The sequence below is a fragment of the Engraulis encrasicolus genome, chromosome 9 (genome assembly GCF_034702125.1).
Source record: "Engraulis encrasicolus isolate BLACKSEA-1 chromosome 9, IST_EnEncr_1.0, whole genome shotgun sequence".
In the NCBI taxonomy this organism is placed as follows: domain Eukaryota; kingdom Metazoa; phylum Chordata; class Actinopteri; order Clupeiformes; family Engraulidae; genus Engraulis; species Engraulis encrasicolus.
Window position 1 is genome coordinate 42726628 of NC_085865.1, and position 18575 is coordinate 42745202.

Sequence of the window (18575 nt, forward strand, 5' to 3'; positions counted from 1 at the left end):
CACACACACACACACATTAATACACAGATACAGACATACACACACATACACATACGCATACGCATACGCATACGCATACGCATACGCACACGCACACGCACACGCACACGCACACGCACACACACACACACACGCACACGCACACGCACACACACACAAACGACAGGCCTTTGGGGGTCTTCTTGTGGATGCTCTGCGCCCCTCTCTCTTTTTTTTGGGCAGACAGGACCCTCCCGCGCTGTTAATTGGGGGCCCTGGCTGTTCCGTTCCGGCGTCCCGTCCCTTGCCTTCCCGTCCGGAGCCACATCCCCCGAGGTTTGCTTTGGTGGGGGGAACTACCGTGTCCCCTTCTGCCCCCCAACCCCCCCCATCTCTCTCTCTCTCTCCCTCTCTCTCTCTCTCTCTCTCTCTCTCTCTCTCTCTCTCTCTCTCTCTCTCTCTCTCTCTCTCTCTCTCCATCCCTCTCTCTCTATATTTAGCTCATTTAAGGTTGTGGTTTAAAAGCCAAAGTCAAAAGATGCCATTCTTTATTAATGTCTGAGGATATGAAATGGGTCGCGTTTCCTGCGAGCGCCGCAAGGAATTCACCTTTTCAAATATAACGAATGCCTCAATTAAAATCCCTTTCAAACACCATGCTTATTTTTCGATAACAATCGCTCTTCCCTACTACTTCTTCTTCCTCCCTATTCCTCCCTCTGTCCCACTCTCTCTCTCTCTCTCTCTCTCTCTCTCTCTTTTGCATTCTCTTTTTCGGGTAAATATCTGTTCTCTATACTGTCTCAACTGTCTCAGTTAAGACACACACACACACACGCACACACACGCACACACGCACGCATGCACACACACACGCACACACACAAACACACAGTGTAATGTGATGGTCTGAGGTCGGGTCCTAGTGTCTCTGGCCGGCTTGGGAGAGGAGAAGAGAGGAGAAGAGAGGAGAGACAGTCGGGGAGAGGAGAGGAGAGGAGAGGAGAGGAGAGGAGAGACAGTCGGGGAGAGGAGAGGAGAGGAGAGGAGAGACAGTGTACAGGCCGGACAGGAGAGACACCGTAGGGGCCTGGCATGAGACAGCAGGGCTGTATTGGTCATCTGGCAGACAGGGCATTTTCCCGGTGGGCTGACCGTCCTCGGGGGATGATACAGTCGTTTATGCAGATGTTTTCCTGGAGATTGGGCCACAATTTTGACGGGGAGCCCCTTTGCTTCATCATCAATATAGACAGTGGAGACAGGCAGTATGAAAGGGGCCTGTGTCTGTGTTGGGGGCCGGCCCATGGCCAAAATGCCCGGCCCATGTTCCGGTCCCAGTCCAGCGTTGTCAGACAGTGTTACAGGCCTGAGAGGAGACATCCACTAGAGCCAGCAGATGGCAGGGTAAGTACAGCAATCACGCTCTAAGACAAAGCACAGGGTCACCAGTCGTGTGTGTGTGTGTGTGTGTGTGTGTGTGTGTGTGTGTGTGTGTGTGTGTGTGTGTGTGTGTGTGTGTGTGTGTGTGTGTGTGTGTGTGTGTGTGTGTGTGTGTGTGTGTTTGAATGGAAAAGGAAAGGGGAGGTTCCTTGTATCTTCCCCATGTGTATCTGTGTGTTAAACAAACTTCAAGCAGGTACTCCTGTTTTATCTAGAGATGTTCTCTTTGTTAGAGAGATGTTTTTATCACGTGTTGTCTGATACCATCTTACCTTCACGTTATGGTGATAATTTTATCTGAGCTTGACATCCTGAAACACTCAAATTTTGGATAGCTTGCAAACTTACACTGTACTACTACCTTGTGATTTATCCTTTGTGTTATTTCTGGTAATAGATTAACCATGCACAGATAGTTCTATAATTTACAAACTCCCCTCTCCACAAATAAATTAATTTACAATGTATTCCTATTTAATCTCTAAGTTTATTGATCAAATATTTAGGATGTATCTTTTGTACTTTGAAGATGATAGTGTGAATAATATACTGTGTGAAGTGAATGGGTTACAACATCACTGGTGAAAAATCTCAATGGCAAAACTGATGCTAAATATTAGTAATTGCAAACTAATCAGCACAACACTACTATAACCTTTCTTATGAGACTGAAATTTAAATTTGAAAATGTGTCCAATGGGTCAATTTGTTTTTAATTATATTGCAACTGCTGTAAGAAAATCCCAAGAAAGCCAATAACAGGACTTTGTAGCCTATTATATATGTACGTATATTTATTGTATTTTTTTTACTTTTTAGCTGAACAATGGGTGACTAATGTGAAGAAATGTTGAAAAGAATGAGCAACACCATTGTAGAGAGAGGAGCTGTGCCTAACAGGAACAGTGTGTGTCTGAAGACTTTGGCTACACCGTGAGGACACAGCAGACAAGCAGCCGTTGTTTACAAGTCATCCAGACTGTTCCCAATTACATTTCAGAAAAAAACAACACTAAACAAAATACAAACTCTTTCCATTCTGTAACTCTTACATCATAAACTATGTATTAGCATTCTTAAGGTTCAAATATGATTTTTCAAAAAAAGTATTTTTTATTATTATTTAACATTGACCTTCAACTAATTTCCTTAAATTCCAAAGTTGCATTTAACACTCGCTAGTTAGGTTACATTAACTCGCATGTCCATAACAAAAATACCTAATATTAATATAGAAAGGATAAACAACTGTACTATGTGCAGCTTTTGAGGTATAAATGTACAGTACATATCAGTCTTGGTCTATGGAGCAGATTCCCATTGCTGCTCACTGAGGGACTTAAGATGGCTCAGGGCAACAGCGTAGTTGTCCGCAGTCTCCCTTTATATATTTTACACAAACATATTTTTTTGGGGTCAAAACAAATAACTTTCAATATCTTGATCTAGTGAGATAATTTCATATAGCCTAGTATACCACACAGAGGCTTTGTGCCTGTTGGGCTTTCCTTCCTCTCCTCTTTGTTTCTAAGTAGATTGTAGTTGATAGTGGCCCATGCTGACTGCCAGAATATGATATAATGGTTTGTATATGGTTATTTGTTGAATTGAGCCATTTATATTGACGGATGTTTGTTGAAGTATACATAAATTGGATGTGATCATCCCCCGTGACTTGGCCCTTACATCCACCCAACATGAGAGAATAAATCTTTTTGACTTCAATAAAAATACATTAGGACCCTAACCATGAATCACAACAACTTTTTCCACTCGTAATTTTGATTATTTTCCACCGTTCTTTCCGTCTGCTTTTCTTTCTACAGTATCTGTTTTTCTTTCTCTTTCTCTTTCTCTCTCTCTCTCTCTCTCTCTCTCTTCCCTCTGTGTCCACAGTGTATGGTATGAGTGAGTAAATGTACACGGGTGTAACTTCATTGACTGGGCCGGTAGGAATTAAATGAACTCTTTTTCATCTCTGCTCAGCTGAGGAGAAGGGGAGAGGGAAAACGAAGTGTTTCCCAGTCTGTACCTCCCTGACTGTCACCAACAATTGATGTGCAGAGAGAGAGAGAGAGAGAGAGAGAGAGAGAGAGAGAGAGAAAGAGAGAGAGAGAGAGAGAGAGAGAGAGAGAGAGAGGGGGGGGGGAGAGAGAGAGAGAGAGAGAGAGAGAGAGAGAGAGAGAGCAAACGTTTTGAGATGTAATATCTTTCTATGTGTATGAGCTTCTATTCCCATAAAATGGAGCACTTCATCCTTGACTGACACAAGCAAAATCCCAAAACCTCAGTCTCATCAAAAATAATTAGAAGCGTTTACCTGTGAAGCAGGCACAGGGATTCCCGAGCTCCATTCAGTGCTAATAGCATTCTCCCATTACCTCTCATTACCATTGGGTCACCATGCACACCATGCACCGGGCTAAACCGCACGGGCATGTAGAAACAGTGCTCAGTTTTGCAGACCTAAATATTTTTGTGGTTCACCACCTCACGGACGACTCTCTCTCTCTCTCTCTCTCTCTCTCTCTCTCTCTCTCTCTCTCTCTCTCTCTCTCTCTCTCTCTCTCTCTCTCTCTCTCTCTCTCTCTCTCTCTCTCTCTCTCTCTGACACACACACAGAGTTCTAGTTCTTCTATCGCAGTCTGTCTTAAATGGAGAATGTGTCTAACTGTAACTGCCGGGTATAGCGTAATGTTGGTTTTAGAGTGAGGAGTGCATACTTGAAATCCTTTTTTGTGTTTTATTCCATATCAGAATTAACCTGACTCTCGCGAGATGTCACTTTGTCTCACTTTGTATCTACTAGTGTTGTTGACTATGATTATGTCCTCGATTGTTAGTTGCTTTGGTTAAAACAAGTATCTGCCAAATGTAATGTAATGTAATGTAATAAAATGTAATATATGGTAGTGTGATGTTGGGACAAGGCTCTGTGACAGGGGCTGCTACGGTGGGTGGCAGGCTGGCAGGCTGGATGACTGAATAGCTGGCACGGGCGGGGGCATTTGCATGTTGAGCGCTGACTCTTGAGCTGCCCATCTTAATCGTTTGCCTCCCAGGCAGCGCTCATGCTAACGAAGCTGGAGCCACGCTGGCTTCCACACTAACGCTGCATAGAGCAGAGCTATCTTTGCAGTAAATTATATGGGAGAGAGAGACATACGTGTAGAGAGAGCAACAGAGAGAGAGACAGGAGAGTTATGAAGAGAAAAAACATGTATGCAAAAGCAGAGTGTTACAGAGAAAGTGAGCTAGAAAGACGGAATGAGAGGGAGAGGGAGAGAGAGACGGAGACGGAATGAGAGAGGGAGAGAGAGAGAGAGAGAGAGAGAGAGAGAGAGAGAGAGAGAGAGAGAGAGAGAGAGAGATGACATCTAGTGTGGGCCTGCAGCTGCCTCCTGACAGATGAGTTATAGGCAATAATGCCTAATGCATCAGCACTGCACAGTATGTACCTGTACATCACCTGGCATTTGTGCTCTCTGGTTACATCACTGTACAGCATCTGTAGCCTCGCAAGTCATGCCACAAGTGCTGACTAAACGTAGGCCTACTATATTTTGCAAGCAATTCTCTCAATAGAATATCCCTGGCAATCAGTAGTCAGGTTTGTTGGTGGGATAAATGCAGTGTCTGAAATTTGCTAAAATTTTAATAATTTAGGGTGTTTTTAGTGGTCAGGGTGTGGGGGGTGGGTAGAGAATTTATGTTTTTCAGACATTTTCTCCCGGGATCTGTTCCCCTACACAGTATGTACAGCAGTTATGGATGTGATATTTGTTTTTTGTGCATTTGTGTGAATTCCTGAGCTTTTGAATGATGCAACTGTTTCATGGTTAAGAGTATAATGATTAAGTTCTGGTCTGGAAGGGGACTTAGGACCACGTGCAACAGCACAAGCCCAAACTCTTAACCCAACGATCTTCACGAAACTCTACACAAACTCTTTACTCTTTTTGGTTCAGAGGTTACATACAGTGAATTTAATCTGAAGTAGGCCGTGCCAGTAATGTAATTGTGAAATTTCTGTCTCATATTGGAATTGCATTCCTCAATCGTCCGAAGGTGGATGTCAGTGCTGTATATCAGGAGCATTGATTTTAAATGGTGAGGAAAAAAAGACTATTTTTTTCTCAAGTATTGAAAATCTGAAATCTCAGACACCAGCAACACCTTTGTAATGGACAAGATATTTACTTTTTTGACATTCTTTATTTTTTTGTCTACAAATCTGAGGCCATACTAAACCATCTGGTGTGCCGCATCCGGCCTCCAGGCCTTATGTTTGACACCACTGTCTTAACCCAAATATCTCCATGTAGGCTGCATAACATATTCTACACCTCAAACGATACTGTACCGCCCATAATCTATGTCAGCACTTTCAGAGTTTGTTCTCTTTTTTAGGGGTTCACATAGTACAGTGCATTTAATATAGTGCTTCATATAGTGTATGAGCTGACCTTGGGATAGGGAAGCCAAGGAGGATGTTCATTGTTCACTCTGTTAGAGGGAGCCCCGTAGAGGATTCCTAACGCTTCAAATTAAAGATGAGACCTGCCAATGTGTACGCCACGCTGCTGCTGCCTATACCTTTGGTGTGTAGTGTGGTCGATGCTAATTACTTTGGGCTGTTAAGGGAAATATATCTGGGAGAAATGTAGGGAGGGAGAAAGACCTACAAACCCACTTAACAGCATAATCTTGCTTCCATTTCCACTGTATTTTACATAATATTTTCTTCGTTCGTCATCTTTCACAGAGCTGGATGGTCTTTGTGTTCAATTTTTGGTTGGTTCAACCACTTTTTGTTGTTATCTTTTATTGTGCAAATATAAATAAAAAATATAACATTCACATTTTCAAACCATTACAAATCTATTATCGTTGTAGGCTATTCATCATTATGTGTTGTTTTAATGTGTATAAACAATTACCAGTAAATTGGTGTATTTGATTGATGGTCTACATTTACATTTTTAATGACTAATTTATTTTAATTACAATATGTCAAAATATGTAGGCCTAATGTTTCTCTTTTGCAACACAGAGTCATCTAAACTCTACTACTGACAGTGTGTCCACGTACTGCAGTGTGTCCACGTGCTGCAAAAGCTGACAAAGAAGAGTAGGCCTACTACTTGTATAACATGCTCCATGAGGACCCTGTTGAATACTTGTCTTCTTCTCACAGTCGACGCTGGGCTGGTTTAAAAATCAGGCCAGGCATTTTCATCCAAGACTGGTCTACCAGGCATTGTGAAAGCCAATGAAGCCTGTGACATTATTTTTAGTCATCTATTACATGCTATTTTGACCACAACAGCCAAAATGATTTTTTAAATCTGACTCAGAGAGGTCAGATGTGGCATCATATGAGGGCTGATACCACTACAATGAGTGGAGGACCAGGCCAAAATCATCAACAGTCCACCAGGCAAATGCCTTGTATGCCTAATGGCCAATCCAGCCATGCTCACAGTCCATTGATAAGCCCGGCTCAAGTACACTTAACCACAAACCAGAACAAATGGCCTGGCAATAATGGAGGCAAGTAAGCATCGAGTGTAATCCGCTGTAAAACAACATGAACGTATATAGTATCATCCAGGGAACCAACAATCAACTCAACAATCGCAACAAATCCATCGCAGTCCTTATAAGAAATGACAAATGAGGTTGATAAATCATGTCCTATCATCTGCAGTCATCCATAGTTAGACCTAATAATGGGGATGCGCTTTACTGTATGTGTAAACTGCTCCATTTAACTCCTCTCCTCTCCTCTCCTCTCCTCTCCTCTCCTCTCCTCTTCTCTCTCTCTCTCTCTCTCTCTCTCTCTCTCTCTCTCTCTCTCTCTCTCTCTCTCTCTCTCTCTCTCTCTCTCTCTGTCTCTCTCTCTATCTGTCTCTCTTCGCTAAATAAGGATATCAATTAGGATAAAGTGCTCGCCAAAAAGCTCCCAAGTTAGCCATCAGCTGAGGCGCGAATGGATCTTCTGGGATATCGGCTGCGGCGGCAGATAGGTCTGTAAGTGGGCTGACCAAGGGTAATTAAACCAGCATTATCATATAGTGCCTTTATGGCTCGAGATGGGATGGGATGGGATGGGATTTGGTGGGATCAGTGGCGGTTCTACGATTTTGGGGGTCCTAGGCAAAATATGGACAAGGGGCCCTCTTGAATTGCTTTTGTTGGCATTTTCCATGGTGGGGCATTTTGAGGACCCCTTTAGAGGGCAGATTTATGGGGCCCTAACCAATTACCTACTCCGTCTAATGGTGAAACCGGTTCTGGGTGGGATGGGATTGGATGGAGTGGTGGTTATAGTGCAGACAGCTGGAGGTAGAAGGGCTGTTACCATAGTTCAGGGCCACAAGTCAACCACAGCTATCGTGGAGGGTGAACGCAAGTAAGAAATGAAGATCATACACTTCACATTTATCTAATGAGTTGTCTTCGCCTTAACCCTAACCCTAGAGTTAATCTATGAAATACATCTTCTAAGATTGCAAGCAACACCCCAGGGCGGCAATCAGAGCTGTGGGAAGGGTAAATGCAAGTTAAGTTTACCCACGTTACCACTCAAATTTCAGACATATTGAGCCACAGAGTTCAGTCATTTTAGATCAACCGCATTTACAATAGCCTACATTGAATCCAAATTTAAATATCACTTTCGATAGAAGCTTTATATGAATTGTGCACTAGGGGTCAACTGGTATTGTTCACACATGATTTGAAATGATGACACACAAGAATGTTCCCCTCCATTTGTGTAACAAATTCATAGCTTACCATTCGTTTATTTCATTTTACCATGGCAACCGCTTGACCACATCATGGACCATGGCAGCTGGACAGACAGAGGGGAGAGGAGAGGAGAGGAGTGGAGAGGAGAGGGGAGGAGAGGAGAGGAGAGGAGAGGAGAGGAGAGGAGAGGAGAGGAGAGGAAGGAGAAAGGATGAGGAATCACGGTTGGGAACAGGAACACGGATAATCAAAGGAAACGAGTACGCTTTACATGAAGTGCCCTTGATATATGTGCAATTACATTATAATTACAGAGATAATTACTATATGGGGGGAGATTAATAACTTTATTAGCCAGAATGGCTGGCTTCTCTTTGGAAAAAGGGAAGAAAATGTATATGTCCGACTACAAAATCTAAAATTACTGAAAGTCAATTAAAGGGGCTAATTTATAACATTATTCATTAGTCACTAATTTTACCTTGGAAAGGCACCTTGAAAATGGAATTTAAAATGTAAAATAAGGGTCAGTGAGTCGAGTCTCAGAGCAATTATGTTAGCAGTTGTTGAAACCGCATTTTGAAGTTCCCTTTTTTCGTCTTGATAACGAATAGCCTACTGTCAATACAGATTTTTCTCTTTTTTTCTTCTTGCTTTGTGGACCATCTGATTAGGCTATTATAATTACGGGACTGAATAACTTTAAACTAGTGTCAACTGCAGATTAATCGCCAATTAAAAAGTGGGAAAGAGTTAAATATTGATGGTTCTGATCTTTCACACTCGCTCTTGCCATGTATAAATGTTGTTTCCCTTACCATAACTTCCTTCATACACCACAAATATGTTGTATCCACCATTCATTTGACACTCATAATTAATACTTCATGCACTATGTATGCTTATACAGTATATAGCTTTCTTTTTTTTGGTAGCATTAAATATAGAATTTGGGTAAAGTATTAAAAACTCTCTTTGTGAACAATCATATGAGAAGGAAACAAATGACTTAATTAAAAGTAGTTCAGGACAAACTGTCAGAGAGCACATTACAGAGTATGTCATAATACTTTACTTATTCGATCCAAACAAATAAAAGAAAAAAGAAAACTCAGTAGGCCTATTCAAGAGGCTGACAGTAGGATGTAGGCTACTGTATCACACTTTTAATAATTGTATTGTGCACTGTCACGTGTGTTCATTAAAAAGTAATCATCTTCATTATCTTCGGTGCTGCTCACACATGGATATTTTTAAATTGGAATATTTAAGAATGAGCTATTTAGTTATGGTCTGCTATAATCCAGTAATGCCTTTTCACCAACTTTCAGACTGTTTCCTAGACACTTCAACACGGTTCTATCCAAAGACATGGCATGCCAGTCTGCAGACAGGGCTGTATTAAGCCAATGTGGTGCACCTAAGCACTATACCTGGAGCCCCCTTTATACAAAAATATCTGTTCAGTTTGTGTCTTGTGGTGCCCCCTCACTGGTCAAAAACGGTTGGTGCCCCTGGGCACTGTGCCACTGACCCTTATGGATAATGCGGCCCTGAGACATAGTATGCACAGCAGGATTGCAGCCAATCAGTAATTCTGGTTGGCGTCTTCATGAAAATGACAAGGAATAGAGTGTGGACTGGTCAACATGACAGATGTTGGTGGGGTGTGCTGGACAACACTTTTTTGATGATAATATCTGCATCCATGTGCTGCTTTAATGTTGTGTAAGGGCAGCTAACACAGCATTAGATCATGCATCTGTATTGTTCAGCTCACCATGCTATAGGCATGCGGCAGCCCAGCCCTTTTGCACACTGTAGAAAATGTGTGAAAGTGTTTAGAAAATCACATTCCATCAGGTTTAGCCTACTAGACATGCAGTAGACTACAAGCATGTCAGGCAGGTCCATGTTTGCATGTTGTAGGGGGGAGCGGCTACGGCTATGGGTGATGTGTATTCACCAAAAAACTAAAAAAAGACCATAAATAAAACGGCACTTTAGAGACATTTCTTAAGTAGTACACATACCTCCAGTGCAGTAAGTGCCTATACATCCCCACTAGTCTTAAAGCTGCACAACCAGCTTTAAGGTTTTAATACAAGACATCATTCTTGAGTAGGTGTACAGTATACATTTCAAACCACTGGGTCATCAATCCTGCCATTTCCCAGAACTTTCCACCTGGCACCATCCTATAGCTGTCCCCTGCATATGACTTTAGGCTTAGTGGAAGACACTACTGTACGCAATAGGCTCTATAGACATATTATTGGATTAGTATTTTATTGCAGCCTGATATACAGCGTATAGGCTGTACAGATCATTTTAATACCATTTGTTATTTGTTTGATTTCTTAATCAAAGTCAGATACAAAGGTCAAGGTTTTATTATTGCCTGATGTCTGTTACAATGTTGAGATGGAAATCATGTTTGTGTTGTCATTTTGAAAGGTAGAGCGCATAACAGCCTTTCATTTCCCCATTATGTAGGTCCTAAGGTCTTGACGGACTTATGCAGACATAACTAAATCAAACTGGCTTTTTAAATGATATTTAAATCACATCATATTCCCTTTTCAGACCAATTGCCACCTCATTATTACAAGCTGATGGTATTATTTTCAGATTTTCCTCACCGAATGTAATTATAATCTAGCATTTAAAGGGGACCGCTGTCCTCCCACTGCTAATTTGAATGTGTGAACTTTATACTTTACACTAATTGGTTGCAGTTGAATTCCCCTGAATGTGAGTGATTTCATAAGGTGAGTTCCATATCCATCACACAATTTCATTTCAGTAATTTAATTGGATCAGACTCTGTTCATTTGTCGTCCATTTTCAATTTGGTGTGCAGAGCAGAGCGAGCGGCTGGCAGCAGCTGTGGCTGGACTAGCCAGAGATGACCAGAGCCAAGGCAAAGCCCATTAGGAATCATGTGATATTGCTACAACAAGATGGCTGCATGGTTCAATGGCCGTCTGACAACAACACTGAGTGAAACCATGCAGGGCAGCAGCATTGTATCTGGATAAAGACAACAATGTCTGCGAATGTTGAGATGTTTGTTTCTGTGGCCTATTTTCCGCAGCATTTTTTCAATTACCAGAACAGTTTGAAAACACATGTATAGGGGACCTTGCGCGTGTATATTATTCACATTTTTTAGATTATCTGAAATTGAAAAACATGCTGTGAAAATCCAAAACACATTTTTATAATAAAGCCTTGGTTTAACGCTTGCAATTGATTACTGGTCCACTCTGACAATTAAGTGGTAGTGAACAAATCTTTCTACTGTCGATCAAAAAGCATTGGAGTGTCTGTTGTCTGTTAGTCTAATCAAACCCATAGGCTGTTCATGGTACCCCATTACAAGGCACAAGGAGACACCGGAATTGAAGTCCCAAAGATTATGTGAGGAACTAGCTTTCTTCCTTAGCAACTCTACACCGGAGTCAGTATGTATTAGACCTATTGTTAACACAGACAGATAGACAATAACTAGTATTAGCTGCTAAGGTAATCTGTCACTACTGGTCAATGCATCAGTTCATAAATACTCACAAATAAATACTCACACATAAATACTCATAAATCACTTTTCTCACAAAAAAACAAAAGCTACGTCAGCTCACTCAGCCAGACAACTCAGAAGACCCAACTGTGTCCTAAGAGCTGCCTGATCAATGTGAACTTTGATCAGACTGAGGTCTGACAGTTGCCCGTTGGGCTAGTAGCCGTTAGCTAGCTACAGGAGAGCAGATGAGAGATGACAAGCATTGCGGAGCGGACTGAAGAAGAACAAGCTGTGTGCAGGGCTGGACTGGCCATCTGGCATACCGGGCATTTCCCGGTAGGCCCTGCACCCTCGTGGGCCCCTACATTTCTGAAAATTGGGGCCCACGAGGGTGCGGGGCCCACCGGTGAGTCAGTTCTGTGCCGCTAATTATGAGGGGTGGTCCTTTAAGCCAAAAGCGCCCGGGCCCTATTTCTCCCCCCTCCAGCCCTGGCGTGCATCATGCTCTGGTAAACCCTACCCTCCTTGCTGTACTCTGTAACATCAGGCAGATCCACTACACAATCGAGTGTGTTTGATAGGACTTGATCTGAGCAGTTACGCTAGTTGTGACTCACTCTGTTCAGACTTCTAGCAAACTCTGTGAAGTGTTCTGACACAATGGGCTATCGTGTAAACTGTGGGGGTAAGTTATTCAGATAGCAAGGGTTTCTCTAGCCAACAGGCCTCTCTATACAGTATAATACAATACTCTTGCTATTCAGGAATACATAGCCTACTGTATGGTGTATGCGTGCATAAAACTGCCCCAGGTTTGTATGGTTGAGATCCAATACCATCAGCAATACTAGTAAAAGAGTGCATGATCCCTCTCAGTGTAGTATGTGTGCACTTTGACTGTGTCCAAACCAATAGCTTTGGTAGTAGTGTTTGATGATAGTGAGACAATTTCAATAAATAAATGTTTTCTCCTGGGAAGTCGCTTTGGTCAAAGGCGTATGCTAAAGGTAATGTAATGTAAATGTAATGTAAAAATAAAAATACACAAAATAGAACCTTCAATGTCCAACAATCTATTAATCAGCTGTTGGTGTTGCTGTCAAGCCAGGCTGCCTTGCTGACACTTAACCATTTTAATCAACATCTTCATGAAGTGAAGGCAGCAACTGACTAGATTTTTGTTTCAGACAGGACATTTTATAGGCCACTGTCTTGAGTGGCTGTTTTAAATTGCTGAGGACACCTGTTGAATGAGTAATGGCTCTGATAGCCAAGACATCAAGCGCTGTGAATGACTCACTGTGAGTGTTTGTCTGGACACAGTTAGTCATGACTGGACTACTGTTGTTGCTTAGAGAAGTTTGAGTTACAAAGTAATGTAAGGTCTGCGTGTGTAGAGTGGAGCAGTTTGGGATGGCTGCTATAGGATACATCTGGCTAGGCAGCAATGTGTGTGTGTGTGTGTGTGTGTGTGTGTGTGTGTGTGTGTGTGTGTGTGTGTGTGTGTGTGTGTGTGTGTGTGTGTGTGTGTGTTTGTGTGTGTGTGTGTGTGTCTGTGTGTGTGTGTGTGTGTGTGTGTGTGTGTGCACGTGTGTGTGTGTGTGTTTGTGTTTGCGCATGTGTGTGTGTGTGTGTGTGTTTGTGTTTGCGCATGTGTGTGTGTGTGTGTGTGCACGTGTGTGTGTGTGTGTGTGAGAGAGAGAGAGAGAGAGAGAGAGACAGAGAGAGAGAGAGAGAGAGAGAGAGAGAGAGAGAGAGAGAGAGAGAGAGAGAGAACCCGAGATATCGCCACAAGCAAGGCACTTCTTAAGCCTCCTTACAGTGTGCCGTAGTGCAGTGAAGGGCACCGTGTAGAGTAGTGTGGCATTACAGATCATGTTTATGCAGAATTAATAGCCAAGGGTCCTAATGCAATTTGTGACCTCCAGTCCCGACTGCAGAATATTGAAGCGGAGCAGATGTCGTTCACTGGGGAGTGCTGTGCTGTGCTGTGCAGTGGCAGGCAGGCTCCCCCACTAGTATTTCTCCTTTTTATATATCGTATAGTAGTATGTGTCTTTTCTGGGAATTCCACAATAAAATGACTGTTATTTATCATTACAAACCTCTTTATCATTTAGTCAATAAAAGGCCTCACACTTTCCCCCCCTCGCTGCACTCTCTCGTTTCTCGTTTCTCGTTTCTCTCTCTCCCTCGCTGTCTCTCTCTCTCTCTCTCTCTCTCTCTCTCTCTCTCTCTCTCTCTCCCTCTCCGCAGTGGGCTGGAAGTCAGATATCTGTATTAGTCTGCCGCAGCCTGGGGGCTAGCAGTGTCAAAAGCTAAATCATGATCAGCTGTGGCTTTCTGGCTAAATTGTGTATGAAGGCCGCCGGCAGCAAAGGTGCACACTCTCATTACTTGAAGAAGGAGCAAAAGAAGAAGAAAAAAAACATGAAGAAAAAAAAAGTTTTTTTTCTCTCTCTCCTCTCCCACTCTACTATCACCCCAACATGGAGGGACCCCAATTCTAACACTGGCATGCATGCGTTCACGAAAAACGTATGGGGGGTGTGTGTGGTAGGGTGCTTGTGCTTGAGTGTGTGTGTGTGTGTGCGTGTGTGCATGCGTGTGTGTGTGTGTGTGCATGCATGCGTATGTGTGTGTGTGTGTTTTAGGTCCCCCCTCTGCATGTGACCCCCAAGCACAGTACCTGACACTTCATATCTGCTGACGGTCAGGCAGCGTGTTCATCTGATGCAAATAATACAAATAATACGCATCCAGCTGCTCCAAACATCGGCTGGATGGGATGCGTGTTCAGGCCTGTCGACGGGGTGGGACAAGCGGGTATGTTGTCCCGGGCCCAGGGAGACAGAGGGCCCAGAATTGGGTTCCCATTACATTGTATGGATTGGGTTGGGGGCCCTTTCAGATTGCTTTGTCCTGGGCCCACCAAAAGCTGTCAGCGGCCCTGTTAGTGTTACTCAGCGATGGCGAGATGGGGATGGGGGCCCCCCACTCCACTCCTCCTCACCTCTCCTATTTACATTCTTTACCTCGGGGCCACCACCATGACTTCATAAGAAGCTCCCGTCCCGAGCCCCTGAAGACATATGAGCAGCAGGCCAAACCTGCAGGTATAAGGTCAAGCACCTCCCCTCTCCCAACTCTCCCCACCTTTATTGCATTATCTATTAATATATTACAGTCATACCCCCCCACCCCCACCCCACCCCCCTTGCATGCACACACACACACACACACACACACACACACACACACACACACACACACACACACACACACACACACACACACACACACACACACACACACACACACACACACACACACACACACGTACCCACGCACACGCATGCGTGTGTGTTTGTGTCTGTATGTAAATATTTGTATGTGAATAATAAGGGTTAGTGGGTAGTGCCAGTTGCTTTGTGATTTGTGAACCCTCACACAGTGGCAGGTGCAATACAATAGATACATTTATGTACACCCGTTAGATCCATTGGTGACTGGTTGCCTGATTATCATAGACTTGCAATCGAGATTCGCCGAAGGTGTTGCGTCACTAGGAGGGCGCAGCCTGGCTAGGTGACTGGGGCCCTGGACCCCACCCTTGTCACAATGCAAGTGGAATAGTGTGTTGCGCACCTCACTCACCTGTAGGACATGCTTGCTTGCTGTTGCGACTGCAAAGTATGTAAGAAGGGGCATGATACATCGCTTGGATCAGTGGTAACTTTCTTCCTTTAAGCCCCCCTTAAGTGCTCGATACATTAATCAATACCGTCATGGGGACTAAAATATGTGTTGATTTGTTTTTGATTTGGTTTATAAGGTTCACAAGCAGATTTTTAGTCACAACCTCGAAATTCTGCAGACCCCCTGCAATCTCTGGCGTCCTCACTGTTTTGGACGATAAGGGGATATGACTGAGGCTAGGCTATAGGCTTGGAATGGGGATAGAGATGGGGCAGGGGCAGGGGCTGGAGGCTGGAGGTGAGGCATGGGGCTGCAGCTGGGGCTGGAGGTTGGGGCTGGGGCTGGAGATGGGGCTGGAGATGGGGCTGGAGATGGGGCTGGAGACGGGGCTGGAGATGGGGATGGGGCTGGAGATGGGGATGGGGCTGGAGATGGGGATGGGGCTGGAGATGGGGATGGAGATGGGGATGGGGCTGCAGATGGGGCTGGGGCTGGGGCTGGAGGTTGGGGCTGGGGCTGGAGATGGGGCTGGAGATGGGGCTGGAGATGGGGCTGGGGGGACCCAGTAGAGTGGAGGAGAATGTAGCCATCCTCCTCTCTCCCCTTTTAGGACACTGCCACTATGCCACTGTGGAGGCATGTGAGTGGGGGCATGCTACTGTAGATCCCATTGCCGTTTGGGGGATGGGGCTGAGACGGTGTTGAGGTTGTGGCTGGGGGTCCCCAATCGCGCCAAGTGGAGTCAAGCAGCCCTCTCATCTTAATGCACTGCATAACGAAGTGTGCGTGTCTGCTATTGCAACTGTGGAGACGTGGAGATATGTGAGAGGGGGGCATGTTAGGTCCTGTTGCCTCGATCAGGGGACTGGGGGCTGAAGGTAAGGCTGGGACTGGGGCTATAGGCTGGTGCTGGGGCTGGGGGGGAGGAGGGGGCTGGTAGTAGCCCAGTTGAATGGAGGCGAGGGGAGTCACTCGGCACAGCACAGCTCTCTCACCTTTAGGACATTATCACCTTGCTGCCGCTACACAGAGGGGCCCGCCTTTCCCCCCGTGGGCTAGCACTTCCTGCTAGCGCTAATTAATTAAAAGGGCAGGTTGCCCACAGTGGAAATTGGGCCTTGAGCCTTTTCATCTCGTGCAGACAGGATGCCTTGAGAATTTATCACCCGGCCCTGCCTGCCTGCCTGCCTGCCTGCTTGCCTACCTGCAATGCTGCTCTCAACGCTACGCTACACGGTTTAGTTCAAAGAACAGGAGTTAATGGATGGTTATCCTGACTTGGAGCAATATGTTTTTTACTTTATTTTCCTGAAATGAATTATGACCTCGTATTCTGGTATATTACCATTTTATAATTTAGGAATTCGATTTTGTGTGCTGGCCAAGGCTATATGTTCAACATTTGTTGAACATAATGTTCAGTGAGTTTTCATGTTTCTTTTTTCTTCATGGCAGTTACTTGTGAATGCATTTACCTGGCACATTGAATCAGCAGACCGCATATGTGTAAGCTTGCAGGAATGAATACAATGTATGAAAAAAACAAACAAACAAACAAATAAGCAAACATATCATCAAGAGGACCAAAACATCGAGACCGACTGGCAAAACAACTTGAAGAGAAATAATATGACCACATTTAATGAAAGGTTAAATTTTCATTTACTCACTATCGACTCTGCTAAAAGGCCCATTTTTTATTTTATTGGCGTGATGTGGGCCATTAGTGCGGTATTGGAATCACTCTTACCCACCCCTCACTTCACCGCGGCCGATAGCTCCGAGCTACAGCGCGCTACTCTGCTCCGCTCTGCTCGCTATAGCACAGGCACTCGCAAAACTTTCTCCCCTCCACTGCCTTCTCCTGTTGTGGGATGGGGCAGAGAAGAGGTGTGTGGGGGGATAGGGCTGGTTGTGGTGGGGATGCTGGTAGTTGGTTGTGGTATGGGTGGAAGGTGTTTGTGTGTGTGTGTGTGTGTGTGTGTGTGTGTGTGTGTGTGTGTGTGTGTGTGTGTGTGTGTGTGTGTGTGTGTGTGTGTGTGTGTGTGTGTGTGTGTGTGTGTGTGTGTGTGTGTGTGTGTGTGTGCGTGCGTGCGTGCGTGCGTGCGTGTGTGTGTGGGGTGGTGGGGTGCTGTAAGAAGTGTGGAGGTTGTGGGGTTGGTTGTGTTTTTTGGTGGTTTGATGGCAGAAGCTCTTACAGAGTCTCCTCTACAACCTTATATCCTTGTAGGATTCTGCAACGAATGGGTGAGGGGGTCAATGGAGGGGATTCTGGGGGTTGGTGGGTAGTGTGATGATGGAAGTGGCATCCTTCTCTCAATGTGTGATGGGATCATAGGTGCCGGAAAGGGGGATGCAGTGGTGCATTGACATCCCCACGTTTGGGATCCCTAAATGAAGCCAAATGAGTGGAGTGCAGCAGCAGTAACATTGTTAAGGAATTAAGGTGCTATTTCCACGTAGCAGGATATTTTTTTAGCAGGGTATTTTTTTCTCCTGATTAGGTGTAAACGCAACATGTGGACAAAAATAAATCCTCCATTGTGACAAATGCGTTTCAGCCCTCTAAACAGGATATTTTTTTCTCCTGCTTTTTATACCTGGATTTTAAATATCTCCTACGTGGAAATGGAAGGCCAAAACCAATGCAAAACCAACGCAACCAGGAGAAAAAAATATCCACGTATAAAAATATCCAGCTACGTGGAAACAGCACCTAAGAGTCAAGAAAAAAATGCGGCACCACTTTAAAACTTGATCCACCGCCCTTGGATGGGATAGCAGCAGAAACGGGTGCTTGTTTGTTTTGGATTGGATTGGGTTATAGGGGCTGGTAGGGATGTTGGTCATCGCTGGCTGGTGGCAGTAGCTCTTCCAAGTTCCCACTCCACCTCCTCCCATTGTGAGATGGGACAGAGAAAAGGTGAAGGTGGTTGGGATTTTATATAGCGTTTGTTGGTCGGTGCTGTCGGCAGCATCTCTTCCAAAGGACCCTGCCTAGGCTAGCATGCGACACACACATACACACACACACACACACAGGCTAAATCACCATCGATCTGTTGTTCCCCGCTGCCCCCCTGACATGTCAATGACAATCTAATTCCATTCACGAGATTGTATCGGCCTTGTCTCCGCCAAGTGACAAGACACATTGCGGCACGCGCTAACC